The following is a 14,813-nucleotide window of genomic DNA, read 5'->3' as shown; positions in this document are numbered from 1 at the left end:
TCAGTAAAGAATAATTTCTTTTTGAACTATCACGTGGAGGGGCCTTTAGTCCAGGTTGGTAACACCAACCGGGACAAAAGGGTCACCCTTTAGTCCGGGTTAGTGTTACCAACCGGGACAAAAGGGTTGGGCCTTTTATCCCGGATGGAGCCACCAACCGGGACAAAAGGGGTCCTTTTGTCCCGGTTGGTGCCTCCAACCGAGACAAAAGACCTCTGTCCCCCCCCCCCCCCCCCCCGCTGGCCCGGCTAGCCGTTGGACCCGGGACAAAAGCCACCTTTTGTCCCGGACCCAAAGGCAGCCGGGACAAATGGCTTGGAACAAAAGTCTGTTCTGTAGTAGTGTAGTTTGCACAAAATATAAACTATAACATACTATCTAAATGTGCAACTATATTTCTTCTAGTGTGAAACTCCCATCCAAAAAGAGTTTATCAACCTATAGCCAAAGATGCTACTCTATGAAAGTAAAAGCACATAAAGGTTGCTAGTATGAAATTTGGAAGCTTAAAGGAGGAATAAGAGGAAGCAAACTCTTTGACACGAGGATTTATCCCGTGGTTCGGCTAGCCACAAAGGCACACCTACATCCACATTGTTGAAGCACTCACAAAGAGTATCGTTTCACGGCAATCAAGTCTCTTCCGTGAATACAATCACGGTCATCATGATCCTGCTTTCCACTAAGGAGCTTCACCAAGAAGGGTGGGGTCTCCACATCCCCCGCACAAATTTGTTGACGCCGCTCCACACCAAGTCGGAGGGTCGTTGACGTGCCGGCGAGCCACCAATCCAAGGGGCCGGCGCACCGAGATGCAATGTTGGTTCACTCTAGAACCACAGCACAAGACACAACACCTTGCTCTCTCACTCACTTAAGAGCTAACCTAGCACAACACTCACAAAGTTGTGCTAAGGACTAAAGATTTGATCACTATGCTCTTGGATGGCTTGGAGATGTTCTTGGGTATAAGTGTGACTTCTAGGAACTCCAGCAAACTTCAAATGACCGGGGGATGTCATATATATAGACCTCCAAGTTGAACTAGCCGTTTGGAGCCATTACTCTTTTTTCTGTGAGGGCACCGGTTAAACCGGTGGGGTACTGTCGGTTCAACTGGTCACACACACAGCTTTAAACTAGCCATTGGCCTTCTGATTGCTGACGTGGTAGCCACCGCTTAAACCGGTCCATTGCATCGATGCCTCGTCGGTTCAACCGGTGCTGAGCTTTTTCTTCTTAGCTTCCCATAGTGCTGACATCATTGCACCGACGCCTCGATCCGATGCACCGTCGGTTCAACCGGTGCTGAAGACCTGCTTCCTGGCCGCTTGACATGCTCTCTGGTCAATATAGTACGGTGAATGCATCGACACTTATTTCTTTGACCGTTGGTTCAACTGGTGCTACCAAGATTTCTTGACATGGTTTTCATGCGCTCTGTCCAATGCACCGATGGCTGTGCGTCGGTTTATCCGGAGTCCTCCGGTTAGACCGGTGCTTGGTCATCGATTACACCGGTGCAACTGTTTCTGCATCCACTTGTCCAACTCGTTGCGACGGTCATCTCTCTCTCTGATGATGGCGGTGGCGGCAGCGTCCCTGCGCTTCCAAGTTTCTTTACAAATCCGAACCCATCGAGGACGATGGTGCGGCGCATCTGTTGCTGGAGGCAGCCGTGCAGCCTCGAAGGTGCGTTGTTTTATCACTCCTCTGACCCTGTAGTGTTCTTGTTTCTTTGCAGTGCCCAAGTTTCTTAGGTTGTGTGCTAGTGAATCATAGTAGCTGGATCTGCATCGATATGGTTCCACTTTCTTATGACCATGCGAGTATATCTTTATGAAACTAAAATTTTTATTTACAAGCTTATGTCTGCTGCACTGGAAGCATGATATATTGATAAGTCCTAGTTCTTTGTGTGCATTATATTTTACAGTGCTCCTGTCTCTTGAGATGCCAGTACATGTTTCTTGAAATAAGTTTGTAAAGTCAAGTTTATGTCTGGTACATGCTTGTGTTTATGTCTGGTACATGCTCCTGTCGGCCAGAGCTGGCCGGGGTTGAGGAAGACAGGCGGCAGGGGATGGGAGGAGACCGTAGGGGAGCAGCTGCGCGGCTGGCGTCGAAAAAGCAAAGAGCTCGGAATGAGCGGCTGGGGAAAACGAACGGCGGGAATGGAAATGAGGGAAGCGGGAAAGGAATGCAGGAATGAGGCTGGGTTGACTAGTGCGAATATCAAGGCACGTGTGAGCGGTCCAGATAAGCCTTGCGGCCGCAAACGGTTGTGTTTGTGCTTTTTCAAAAAAAAAAAAAGGAGAGGCCGGTGGTGGATAGGGTGATGAGGTTGACATGTCTCAAGTTTCGTGTAATGTATATTCAAACTGAAAATACTATAGTTTGCAAACTAGTTATCCAAATCAAGTTTTGATTACACCCACTGTTGGAGAAAGGCACATTAGTGCCGGTCACAGGACGGCTTAGTGCCGGTCCCTGTGGCCGGCACTAAATGGCCGGCACTAACGTGACAAACGTTAGTGCCGGCTACTCTGACCGGCACTAACGTGCGTATGTTAGTGCCGGTCCGTAATACCAGCCGGCACTAACGTGCCCGCCCCCGCCCGAGTTCTGACAGCAAGGTTAGTGCCGGCTGATATAACTAGCCGGCACTAAATGTTTTTTCTTCTTTATGTTTCTTTTCTTTTCGTTTTTATACGTATGGCTATGCGTATTTCTAGCGTATGTGACTACATAGTCGTACTCTTTGCATTGCATAGTATTATTAGAACAGCATATTACACTAACATTATATATTTATATATATATTATATGTCATGTATGGAACACTTAGGAGTTCAAAAGTACATGAGATATTACATCAACTATAATAATGTATCAGCTTCCTCGTCGTCGGATCTTCTTGGGCGACGCTTAGACGGAGATCGCCATGAAATTCGCCCTTAGGATTTATGACTTCATCGAGTAGAAATCCACATATAGCTTCTTGAATTGCCCTGATCCGAGCGATTTCAATGAGTTCTTCTTTCATCCGCCAACGCTGTCACATTTTTCGATAAAAACATGAGAATAAAAAATAATGAATTAAAATAATGAGCAGATGTGATTGTGCTCACGTACATTGAATGTCTCCACTGTCATTTGCCCTTTTTCACTTGCAAAAGAGTTGATCCACTCGCATACGTAGTATCCACATAAGTTGTTTCCTTGGCCCTGTCTTCAACACTATGGACAAATGTGGGTTACGATATAGAATTTTTTTGATGTTTTATTGCGAATGACATTAGTAGCGAGAGTATATTCATACCGGAAAATCAGTCACCCAATGAAGAGGCTCGATTTCACCTATGGGCAAGCCTATGTGTTTGTGGAGGTAGCGACTCCATGCAGTATTTACCACCTCGATGATATCTTGGTACTTTGATTTATCTTGCCTTAACGAGTCGTACACCAAGACCTTGTGCTCCTCAATCCGAATACAAAGCAATATCCAATGAAAACTGTGCATATACATACGCATAACCAATTAATGTTGATTATAATAGTTATTAAATGGTATTATTAATACGAAGGGATTGAAAAAAAAGTCTAACAAAGAACGACTCACTGATGGTTGTATGGCAAGAGAATGAAGGGACATATGCTATTTTTACGCAACCCCCTGTATATAACATTGACTATGTCTCCAGAATTTAGCGCTAGCGATTTCTCGTGTATAATATCGGGGTCGAAGAACCCGACGTTATGAAAGTTCTTCTTTCGGCAAATTTGAATTTTTGACCTACGGGACACAAGAAAAACGGGGATCAATCAACATTCAAGGCTAAAATAATGAAATGAGAGACAATACTTACATGCACCATACACTGACGAGTGACTTGTGAAGGGCATCTTGATGGTATAAATCGTAGAGTGATGCAAACTCGATATATACATCATCTGCCCCCCGCCAGAAATGCTCATCTTTAATCCGAGCTAGGAACATCTCTAATTTACTAGCTTTAGATTGCACGGCATACCATTTGTGTAACTCGGCAATTCTCGTTGGTAGGAATGGTAGCAACTCTGGCCATATCAAAGGTTCACCAAGTACAAACTTTTTCCTGCCGCGGGCATTCTGTAGGGCCTCCCCAAGCAATTGAGCCCTTGTTAGATCAGTTTGCAATATCATCCCAACCATGGTCAACGGATCTCTTGATTCATCGGGACAGTCTTCATGCGGCACTATCAACGGAGGGATCGATTGTTTGGACTGCTCTCCGAGCTGGGGAACGGTCTTTGCATTAATCAGGCGATTCTTGGGGTTGCTGTAGCACTTTCTAATCTGCCGATCATAATCCGACTCTCTTTCTTTCTCCTTGGTGGGATCTTTAATGAAGTGTTTCACAAAGTGTGCCTTTGCAACCGGATCTATTTCTGGCTTCTTGTTCGCAGCCTCCCTCAGTAGCTTGCGCTTCAGCAAGAAGGTTTGAAACGATTCTTCTGCCTCTTCCTCTTCTGGTGCCTTCTTTTTCTTCTTTCTTTGCTGCTTATGAGATGGCTGGACCGAAGGTACCGTGTATGACTTCTGTCGCTGACTCTGATTCTGTTGTGCGGCTGGTGATGATGCCAGAATTGGCTCGCTTTGTGCGGCTGGTGATGGCGGATCCATGCTGGGGTCCCGTGCAGGCGGTGGAGAAGGTGGGCCAACACTAGGATTCCTATCAGCTGGCGTTGGTGATCTTTGCCTTGAGCACCGAGCGGAATCTGTGTCTGCTTGCACCAATCTTATGTCGCGCTTTGGCCACGCGATCCATGTGTGTACGGCATGTTGTAGTTCTGTTTCTTCAGGACTTATAGGGATCGGGAGGTCCATGTCTTCCCAGCATTCTTCAGTAATTCGGTCAACAAAGACTCTGGAGAATCCTTCAGGAATCGGCTGGCAATGTATTGTCCCGCCCTGTTCTTGGACTTCCGCATAACCCTCAGCACAAACTTTAAGCTTTTTCCCATAAAGAACCAGAAGCTCACATTGGGTCCTAACGGTGATGTCGTCAATGGGGTCCCTCGGCCTGTCGGCACCCAAATTAGGGTGCTCCGTGGAAGCAACACTGCTACGACGCTGAGAAGAGGGGCTGATCTCCACATTGGCAGCTGGTTGGTCCGAGCGTTGCCCAACTGCTGCCTCAAGTGACATTATCCGGTTTTCTAGGCTATGAATCTTCTCAGCCACTACTGCCTTGCTTCTGCATTGGCTTCTGTAGGTTTCGAGATCTCCGGAAAAGCCATATTTCCATGGAACTACGCCCACACCTCGGGTCCGTCCAGTGTGTTCCGCATTCCCAAGAGCGTAAGTCAGCTCGTCATTCTCTCTGTTGGGCTGGAAGGTTCCTTCTTCGGTACGCCTCATTGCGTCCTCGAGTCTTTGGGCAGCCTCTCTTAGTACATCGCTAGTCACAAATATTCCAGTGTCGGGGTCTAGTGTGCCTCCATGAGCATAGAAGTAATACCTTGCTCGTTTAGACCAACTCAAGGTTTGCGGTACGATTCCTTTTACAATTAAATTATTTTCCATCTTTTCCCATTTCGGAATGGCAACCTTATAACCTCCGGGCCCAAGTCTATGAAAGTTTTTCTTTTTGCTAGCATTCATTTTGCCTTGAATCGAGGCTGCCATGCTGTCAGCACTGTGCTTGTAATTCACGAATTCATTCCACCACTCTCGTTGCTTCTTCCAGACTTTATCAAAATCTGGTGTGAGGCCCTTGTTGACAAAGTTTGCCACCAATTTTTTCTTGAATGAGGCGAACTGAATTGCCATCTTCTTAAATGCCCATCCCTTTATTTTGTCAGCTTTGCCTGGGGGAAAGTTGAAGTGCAACGACACCTCTTTCCATAACAAATCTTTCTCTGAATCTGGCACGATATCTTCAGGTCGATCAGAGACTTTATTTCTCTTCCAAAGCTTATACTTTATGGGGACGGATTCCCTAACAAGATATCCCAATTGATTTACAAATGTTGTCTTAATTTGACCAGGAGCTAGTGGCTCGCCGGTTGCTTCGTTGATCTCCGTGATGGTCGTACATCCTACCATCTTCTTCTTGGAGCCACGTTTCCGTTTAGGCTTCGTCGATCTTGATGCCTGAAAGAATCGCAAATTTATCAAGCGGGTTGCTAGCAACTAGTGGACGTCGCGGCAGGTATGCGTAACCTTCATAACCCGCAAGCAAGGGTTCCAGATCGAAAATTATCATGATATTAGGTAACTTATTGACTGAAACATTCATAAGAATTTTTAGCTGGAGCACGACTCCTTACACAAGGACTGAAATCATCAACAAAGCTAGCAACATAACACAAATAGTTCGCAGCTGGGTCGCATGTGTCACAAACAATATCTTGCTCCTAACATATATATTGACAAAACGTTTATCCTGATGCCTGAAAGAATCACTAAACTTTTATACCTCGGCTTCCTCGACATTTCCTTCTTCCTCCCCACTAATATCTTGCTCCTCGTCGCCATGATAATGCAAGTTTAAAAATTGGCTGCCATCGTTCTCGTCCTCATCAAACTCTGGAGCTATGTGCCCAGTACTACCACGAATGAGCTCGTGCATTAACTCGTCTTGGTTGTCCGTAGGATCCATTTCCACTACCTGAAACGATAAAAAAACAGCAAGCCACATACTATATGAGGTTACAAAGCATCTATTAAATCAAAGGTTATCTTGTTTGTTCCTTATGATTCCTATATCATGTTATGATATCATACTATATCATACTGGAGCCACATACTATATGCGGTTACAAAGCATCTATTAAAGCCACATACTATATCATACTGCCTAGACTGAACAATCTACAGAATATGATACCTTACAGATTTGAGGAGTTTCTTGAGGATCTAGTGTTCTTGGTGGAGACAGGGGAGGTACCTATGTCTCGGATTGATGATGCGGTCGAGCGGATTCTGGTAAAAGACTTCAAAATGCCTTATGCCTAGTTATGAAATTATGGGTAATAAAAATCATGTATGTGAAGTCTCGAGTACTGTAAATACTCAGTAACATGTACTCTAAGAATGCATATCTTGTCTGATCAATACAGAGATTACTTGGATTATGAAATTACTTGGATTAAGAAACGTAAAAAACTAACCTTATGCCTAGTTTAGATCTCAACCAAATACGAGAATTTTCAGTACCTGTTGAGAAACAAAATAATAAAAAGAGAGAGCATAAGTGTACATGCAGAGAATGGAAGGGAAAAGGGAAAAGAGAATGTAAGGTGTAATACATGTGTAAGGTGTAAGCGTATACTAAACTTATAATTACAGGTACTACACTGGATATCCCAAGGACCTAGGGCCATCAAGAATTATACCATTTACATCTGAGGGACAGTTTGTGCAGCTATTGCATGAAGGAAGGCCTGTAGTTGTTGCCTTTACTATTAAGTATACAAACTCTGCTGTAATGTCGTTCTGAAACACTAAGTAGAATAGTAAATCCTCGCATAGGACAGTATTCACTCACTTCAATCCTAAAAATTACCTTTTTAGGTGCACTTATACACAGCATCTTGATAAAGTACTGGAAGAGGCTGCTGCCAAATTTTATCCACATATCAAGTTTGTCAGAGTAAGCTACTATTGATTTATGTTTACACGAAAATTTCCATTTTGCATTCTTGGCAGATCACTTCTAGTTGCTGAACTATCTGAAAAAGGCTGTAAACTTGTGATGCTTCAATAACTACGTAATGCCTGTATTAACACTGTATTTTTTTTAGCTTATTATGCCTAACCTGCAATATTTTTATTGGTGAATTAAAACCATGATTTATCTGATAATAAACTCTCAGATTTTTTCCTGATTGTCTACCATACTGTGTAACTGATTCGATGCCTCTATCATTTATTAATGATTGCACTTGTTCTTTTCAGCTTCATTTGTGGAAATTCATCATTGTCTATGTTTGCAAATTTCTCTTCATATGTTCTTCTCTGCTTTACTTAGACAAGCAGCTTGATGGAAAGCTTGGGCATGCAGATAGCATAGTTCATTTTGGTACTTCTGTATTAGGATTGACAAAAACATGCTCGATTAAGGTAGAAATGAGTGATTACTTATATTTTCATAAGGCTGCATTTCTTATCAAACCAGTCTATCAACTTTTTGTTTCCTCCAAATATATGTTGGATCTTGTGGTCACAATACAAATTATGCTTGCTTCCAAAATAGGCAGTGAACATTCTTCTTCTCTGCTGTCAGGTCGAGTGCCCAAAGTATCCAGGGTTTTGCCTCACAAGGCAAAGGAATGAATATCCATTTGTTGAAGTATTTTACAATCCAGAACAGGTTATACTTGTTGATCGTTGAAAACAAAACGAGTATTCTGAGGCAAATTTTGGTGTATTGGCTGTATGTATGCGGATCCTAAAACTTTTACAGAAATGTCTGGCCATAGCATCAAAGTAGATTTTGGCATAAGAAGTGAACAAGGAAATAACATTAAGGTAAAAAACTGTAAGAGGTACCGGGGCGGCGTGGAAGCAGGGGCGGCGTGGTCGGGGCCGGGGCGGCGTGGGGGCAGCCGAGCGGCCGCGATGGCGCTGATGACTCGACGGGCGGCTCCACGGACCGGGCGAGGACGCCGAGGTGCGCGGCGGCGCGGGCCGGGCGAGGACGCCGAGGTACGCGGCGGCACGGGCCGGGCCGGCGAGGATGACGACGAGGCGTGGGGGCGGCCGGCCTAGGGACGACGAGGAGGGACGGCGGGCTGGGGAGGACCTCGAGGGCGGCCACGGTCGAGCGCCGGCCGGGGACCCACGCACGGCCGGGGAAGAACGCGGCGGCGCACGCGGGCGAGCGAGCCAGGGGCGGCAAGAAGAAGTCGGGGCGGCGGGCAACGTCGATCTGAATTGGGCGGCGAAGGGAGTAATTTGTTGGGGGTGGCTCGGTTAGTGTCGGCTGGTATTACCAGCCGGCACTAACGTGGCTCTGTTAGTGCCGGCTGGTATTACCAGCCGGCACTAACGTGCCCCCGTGACGTCAGATGTGACACATTAGTGCCGGCTGGTAGTTCTAGCCGGCACTAACGTTCTCACATTAGTGCCGGCTAGAACTACCAGCCGGCACTAACGTGTCCCATCTGGTGGGAATTGTAAATTCGCCACGCCAGTTACCATTTACAATAAATTTTTAATATTCATAAATTTATTCATAATAGGCTTAATAATTAAAATAATAAAACAAAAATTTATATCTTAAGTTTTTTAGCTACACAATAATTATAGTAATTATATCTACACAATAACAATAGCAATTGAAGTAAATTAACAAATATGCTACTATTATCAATTATGTGTAGCTTATAGGGTTTATATGTTAGTATACTTCTATTATTTGTAATAAATCGAAAAAATTTCAGATTGATCCATGCAAAAATATTCAAAAGTCTTTTCAGTAATAGCCAATACAATGATGTAATCAATTCGCAAATTACTTGATTATTTGTTTGTAATTTAATGTTTCAACCCTCCTAGTAATGCAAAATTAGTGAAAGTAAATAATAGTTATACCATGCAAAAATATAATATTATTTGAAGATGATATTGTGTCCTAATTGGATGAATAGTATCGAGAATTGAGACAAATACGACGCGGTGCGTTACATTACATCACTTAATGAGAAAATATAATATATAATTTATATAAAAGTACTACTCATCATCATTATCTACTGGAACATTGATAATCTTCCTTTTGATGAAAGTGCCTTGGACATGATCACGGCGTAAGTAAGGCGTGTCCTCTTTGGATAAGAGGATGCTGGGGTCAACGTCAACTGAGAATGGAGGAAGGTCATCAATCTGGTCATAATCTCCCGAATTGTCCGAAATATTCTCGACTCCAACAACTTTTCTTTTACCTGGAAGAACTATGTGCCATTTCGGCTCATTTCCAGCCTTGTCTGCTTGAGACGTCTTATCCGACTTTTTCTTCGGTTTGCTCGACATGTCCTTCACATAGAACACTTGTGTCACATCCTTGGCTAGAACGAATGGCTCATCTTTATATCCAATCTTTTTAAAATCGACTATGGTCATCCCATACCGGTCCTTCGTTACGCCTCCTCCAGCCACCCATTCGCAACGAAACAGAGGGACAACTATGGGTCCATATTCAAGTTCCCATATCTCCTCTATGACACCATAGTAGTTGTTTTTTTCTCCATTACTGTTTACTATACACATACGGACACCACTATTTTGGTTGGTGCTTTTTTTATCTTGAGCTCTCGTGTAAAATGTATACCCATTGATTTCGTACCCTTGGTATTGCTGGACGGTTATTGATGGTCCCCTGGCCATCCATTGAAGTTCTTGATCAACTGTGTTGTTGCCCAATAATTTTCGTCTGAACCAGCCGTCAAAAGTTTTTATATGTTGCCGTGTAATCCAAGCAAAATTCTTCTGTGGATTTTCGGACCGTATAATATTCATGTGCTCATCAATATAGGGAGCCACCTTGGATGAATTCTGAAGAACCGTGAAGTTTGCTTGGCTGAATTCACTACAAGAGATGTTCATATTACATTTCTTTCCTAGTGTGCCTTTTCCCTTTAGTCGCCCCTCATGGTGTGACACGGGGAGCCCAATCGGATTGAGATCAGGAAGATAGTCAACGCAAAACTCAATGACCTCCTCTGTTCCATAGCCCTTAGCAATGCATCCTTCTGGGCGAGAACGTTTGCGCACGTACTTCTTCAATACGGCCATGAACCTCTCGAAAGGGAACATATTGTGTAGAAAAACAGGACCCAGGATAGTTATTTCTGTCACAATATGAACTAGAAGGTGTGTCATAATATTGAAGAAGGAAGGTGGGAAGACCATCTCGAAGCTGACAAGACATTCGACAATGTCTTTCTGCAGCTTTATTAGATTATTTGGATTAATTGCTTTTTGCGAAATTTCATTCATGAACGCACAAAGCTTTACAACTGCCAATCTCACATTTTCCGGTAGAACACCCCTCAGTATAACCGGAAGTAGTTGTGTCATCAGGACGTGGCAGTCATGTGACTTCAAGTTTTGGATTTTCTTCTCTTTCACATTTATTATGCCCTGTATATTTGAGGAGTACCCAGACGGGACCTTGATACTGTTCAAGCAATCGAACATACTTTCCTTCTCCTCTTTGCTCAGATTATAGCTGGCAGGTTTTAAATAGTGGCATCCTTTGTCTCTCTTTTCGGGTTGCAAGCCTTTTCGTCCAGCTAGCTGTTGCATGTCGCGCCTTGCTTCCAATGTGTCTTTTGACTTACCATACACTCCCAGGAATCCTAGTAGGTTTACGCAAAGATTCTTCGACAGATGCATCACATCAATTGCGTTGCGAACCTGTAAGACTTGCCAATAAGGTAGGTTCCACAATATAGACTTCTTCTTCCACATTGGAACATGTCCCTGGTCATCCTTGGGAACAGGTTGCCTACCGGGACCCTTTCCAAATACTACCTTCACATCCTTGATCATCGAGAACACACGCTTTCCATTACGAAATAGAGACTTAGGACGAGTTTCGGGCTCTCCTTTGAAATGCTTACCTTCGGTTCTTAGGGGGTGATCGGTTGGAAGAAATCGACGATGGCCCATGTATACGCACTTCTTACAGTGTTTCAAATAAATGCTATCGGTCTCATCATAATAGTGGGTGCAGGCCATGTATCCCATGTTCGACTGTCCCGAAAGTTTTGCAAGTGCAGGCCAATCATTGATGCATACAAAAAGCAAAGCTCGGAGGTTGAAGGACTCCTGTTTATACTCATCCCACACACGTACACCTTCTTATTTCCAGAGTAGTAATAGATCATCCATCAAGGGTTGCAGGAACACATCAATGTCGTTGCCAGGTTCTTTTGGCCCTTCTATAAGCACCGGCATCATGATGAACTTACGCTTCAGGCACAACCAAGGAGGAAGGTTGAACATACATAGGGTCACAGGCCATGTACTATGAGCGCTGCCAAACTCACCGTACGGATTCATTCCATCAGTACTTAGAGCAAATCTTATATTTCTTGGGTCGTTGTCAAATTGAGGATACTCTCGGTTAAGATTTCTCCACTGGGACCCATCTGCTGGGTGTCTGATCATGTGATCCTCCTTACGGTCTTCTTTGTGCCACCGCATCAACTTAGCGTTATCCTTGTTTTTGAAAAAGCGCTTCAGACGTGGTATTATAGGGAAGTACCACACCAACTTTGCGGGAACTCTCTTCTTTACTGGCTGCCCATCAACATCACCTGGATCATCTCGCCTAATCTTATACCGCAATGCACTGCAAACAGGACAAGCTTCCAAGTTCTCGTATTCACCGCGATACAGGATGCAGTCGTTAGGACATGCGTGAATCTTCTGCACGTCCAATCCAAGAGGGCAAACCATCTTTTTAGCTTCGTATGTTGTTGACGGCAGTTCATTACCCTCAGGAAGTATGTTCTTTACAATCTTTAATAGCTCACCAAATCCCTTATCGGTTACACCATTAGTTGCCTTCCATTTCAGCATCTCCAGCGTGGTACCCAACTTCTTTTGCTCCGGTTTGCAATTAGGGAACAACGGCCTTTTGTGATCCTCCAACATCTTCTCGAACTTTAATGCCTCCTTCACAGTCTCACTGTCTTTCTGTGCATCAAGTAACGCCTGACCTAGCTCGTCAGGTGGCTCCTCTTGTGCAACATTTGCTTCACCCTCGTCCATTGGTTCATCTTGAAAGCCACCTGCTTCATGAACCCATGCCCAATCTGGAAGATTGTTATCACCATCGTCATCTTCTTCATTATCTTCCATCATAACTCCAACTTCGCCGTGCTTAGTCCAAAGACTATAGTTACTCATGAAACCATTCAAGGCCAGGTGATTCCATAGAGTATCTCTTTTTTGGAATTCCTTTTTATTTTTGCAAACACTGCATGGACAACACATTAAACCCTTTGGCGACCTATTTGCCATTGCCGCTTTGAGAAAAGAATCTAAACCCTGAATCCATGCCGAGGTGCTCCGGCTTCCGTGCATCCATTGCCGGTCCATCTGTACAAATTAAAAAAAAATCATGCTCATTATCCCTAAAAACAGGTTACTATGAAGTAATTCAAAAAAAATGTAAATGTGTCATAGACCACCTATCTAGTAAATTTAAACTAAATAGCAAAATAAATTGGCACAATAACATATAGACATGTCACCATGAAATAATTCAAAAAAACTCATTCTAAATGTGTGATAGTCAAACTATATAGTAATCATTCTCTAAAAAGCAACAAATCAATTCTACCTTGCTCAAATTAATGAACAAATTAATAAATCATGCTCATTTTTCCTCATCCTTAAAATCCTTAAAATTTTGCATAATAACATATACACATGTCCCCGTGAAATAATTCAAAAAAATTACTCTAAATGTGTCATAGTTAAACTATCTAGAAAACTTCTCTAAAAAGTAACAAATCGATTCTATTTTACTCAAATTAATGAATAAATTGGAAAATTATGCTCATTTTTCCTCAACCTTAATATCACTATTTTCTTTATCTAGAAAGCATGAAACAAAGAATAAACACCGTGAAAGAAGAGTGGAAGAAGCTACTAACCTTTGGTGCACTTGGATGGGTGAAATCCTCACAAATTTGGGGGGAAATGGGCAGCACCTCCCCTCTAACACGCCATGAGAGAGAGGAGGAGCTCGGCCAAATGAAATGGTCGGGCTGGGGAAGAAGGAGTGCCTGGCTTATACGGGGCAAGTTAGTGCCGGCTAGTGGATTTAGCTGGCACTAAGTGTGGACATTTAGTGCCGGCTAGATTTACTAGCCGGCACTAACATGCAATTGACCAAGTTAGTGCCGGCTAGAATCACTAGCCGGCACTAACGTGTCTTTTGACCGTTGTGGCAGACGGGCTGACCGTTGGGGGATGGCACGTTAGTGCCGGCTGGAGTTTCTAGCCGGCACTAACGTACCCGCTTTGTACGGTTCATGCACGTTAGTGCCGGCTCCTATTTGACCGGCACTAACATGCTGGTACCAATGTGCGTTTCTCCAACAGTGACCGTAATAATCCTTACGTTGAGATCTTCGAAACTACATCACACTTGTCTATATTTAAAAAATATTTAAATATTTTTCTAGACCTCTTTTCTTTATTCTTAGAACATTTTTTTTGCAAATTTTGTTTTATATTCAGAACCATTTCTATGTGATGAGCGTTTCTTCTTAGAAATAATATTTCTGGAATAACACTTTATGTTCTCAAATAGTTTTATCATGAATTTAGACAGCCTTGCTTTTTGGCGGTGCATGCACACACCCAAGTAGTGGGCTGATTTTCTGCGACGATGATAGCTGCAGATGCATTCACTACGTATAGACGTTCCCGCTGGATAGGCCATAGCTAGGGTCACGGAGTCTCTCAGTAGACAGTGCTCGTCGTTGGATTGTACTCTGCTGCACCGGAGCGTTCAATCTCACGGAACAGAGCGCCGGCGGTGCGGCATAGCGCAACTCCCGTATGTGCGTACGTTCCATGCTGCCCTTATTGTTTATAGCATACTGATCAGGTAGGTAGCTCACTGAAAGTGCATACGTAAACCTTTGCCCATGTATGAGGCATTCATTCTAAATCAGTTGCCTATACATATGGAAATGAAAGATAATTAAGTAGGCAACTTCTGGACACACATAACTAGATTGATGTAGTTCAACCAAATAATTATGAGTAAGAGTGTTTGGGGATCTTATAATAATTGCAG

The 14,813-nt window shown here is 43.6% G+C and overlaps 2 long non-coding RNA genes across 2 annotated transcripts; one reads left to right on the top strand and one right to left on the bottom strand.

The window, feature by feature from the left end:
• Positions 1-6,267: 6,267 nt before the first annotated feature.
• Positions 6,268-7,359, bottom strand: LOC120677394. Its single transcript, XR_005676305.1, has 3 exons — positions 7,159-7,359; positions 6,876-6,999; positions 6,268-6,656 (listed from the first exon to the last, which is right to left on the bottom strand). It is a non-coding gene; the product is annotated as an uncharacterized LOC120677394 (long non-coding RNA).
• Positions 7,360-7,397: 38 nt separating this feature from the next.
• Positions 7,398-8,372, top strand: LOC120677393. The gene is made up of 3 exons (XR_005676304.1): positions 7,398-7,456; positions 7,562-7,640; positions 8,274-8,372. It is a non-coding gene; the product is annotated as an uncharacterized LOC120677393 (long non-coding RNA).
• The last annotated feature ends 6,441 nt before the right edge of the window (positions 8,373-14,813 follow it).

The sequence above is a fragment of the Panicum virgatum genome, chromosome 6N, assembly GCF_016808335.1.
Source record: "Panicum virgatum strain AP13 chromosome 6N, P.virgatum_v5, whole genome shotgun sequence".
Classification (NCBI taxonomy): Eukaryota; Viridiplantae; Streptophyta; class Magnoliopsida; order Poales; family Poaceae; genus Panicum; species Panicum virgatum.
Note: the sequence above shows the minus strand (reverse complement) of the source record. Positions and strands in the feature narration are given on the sequence as shown.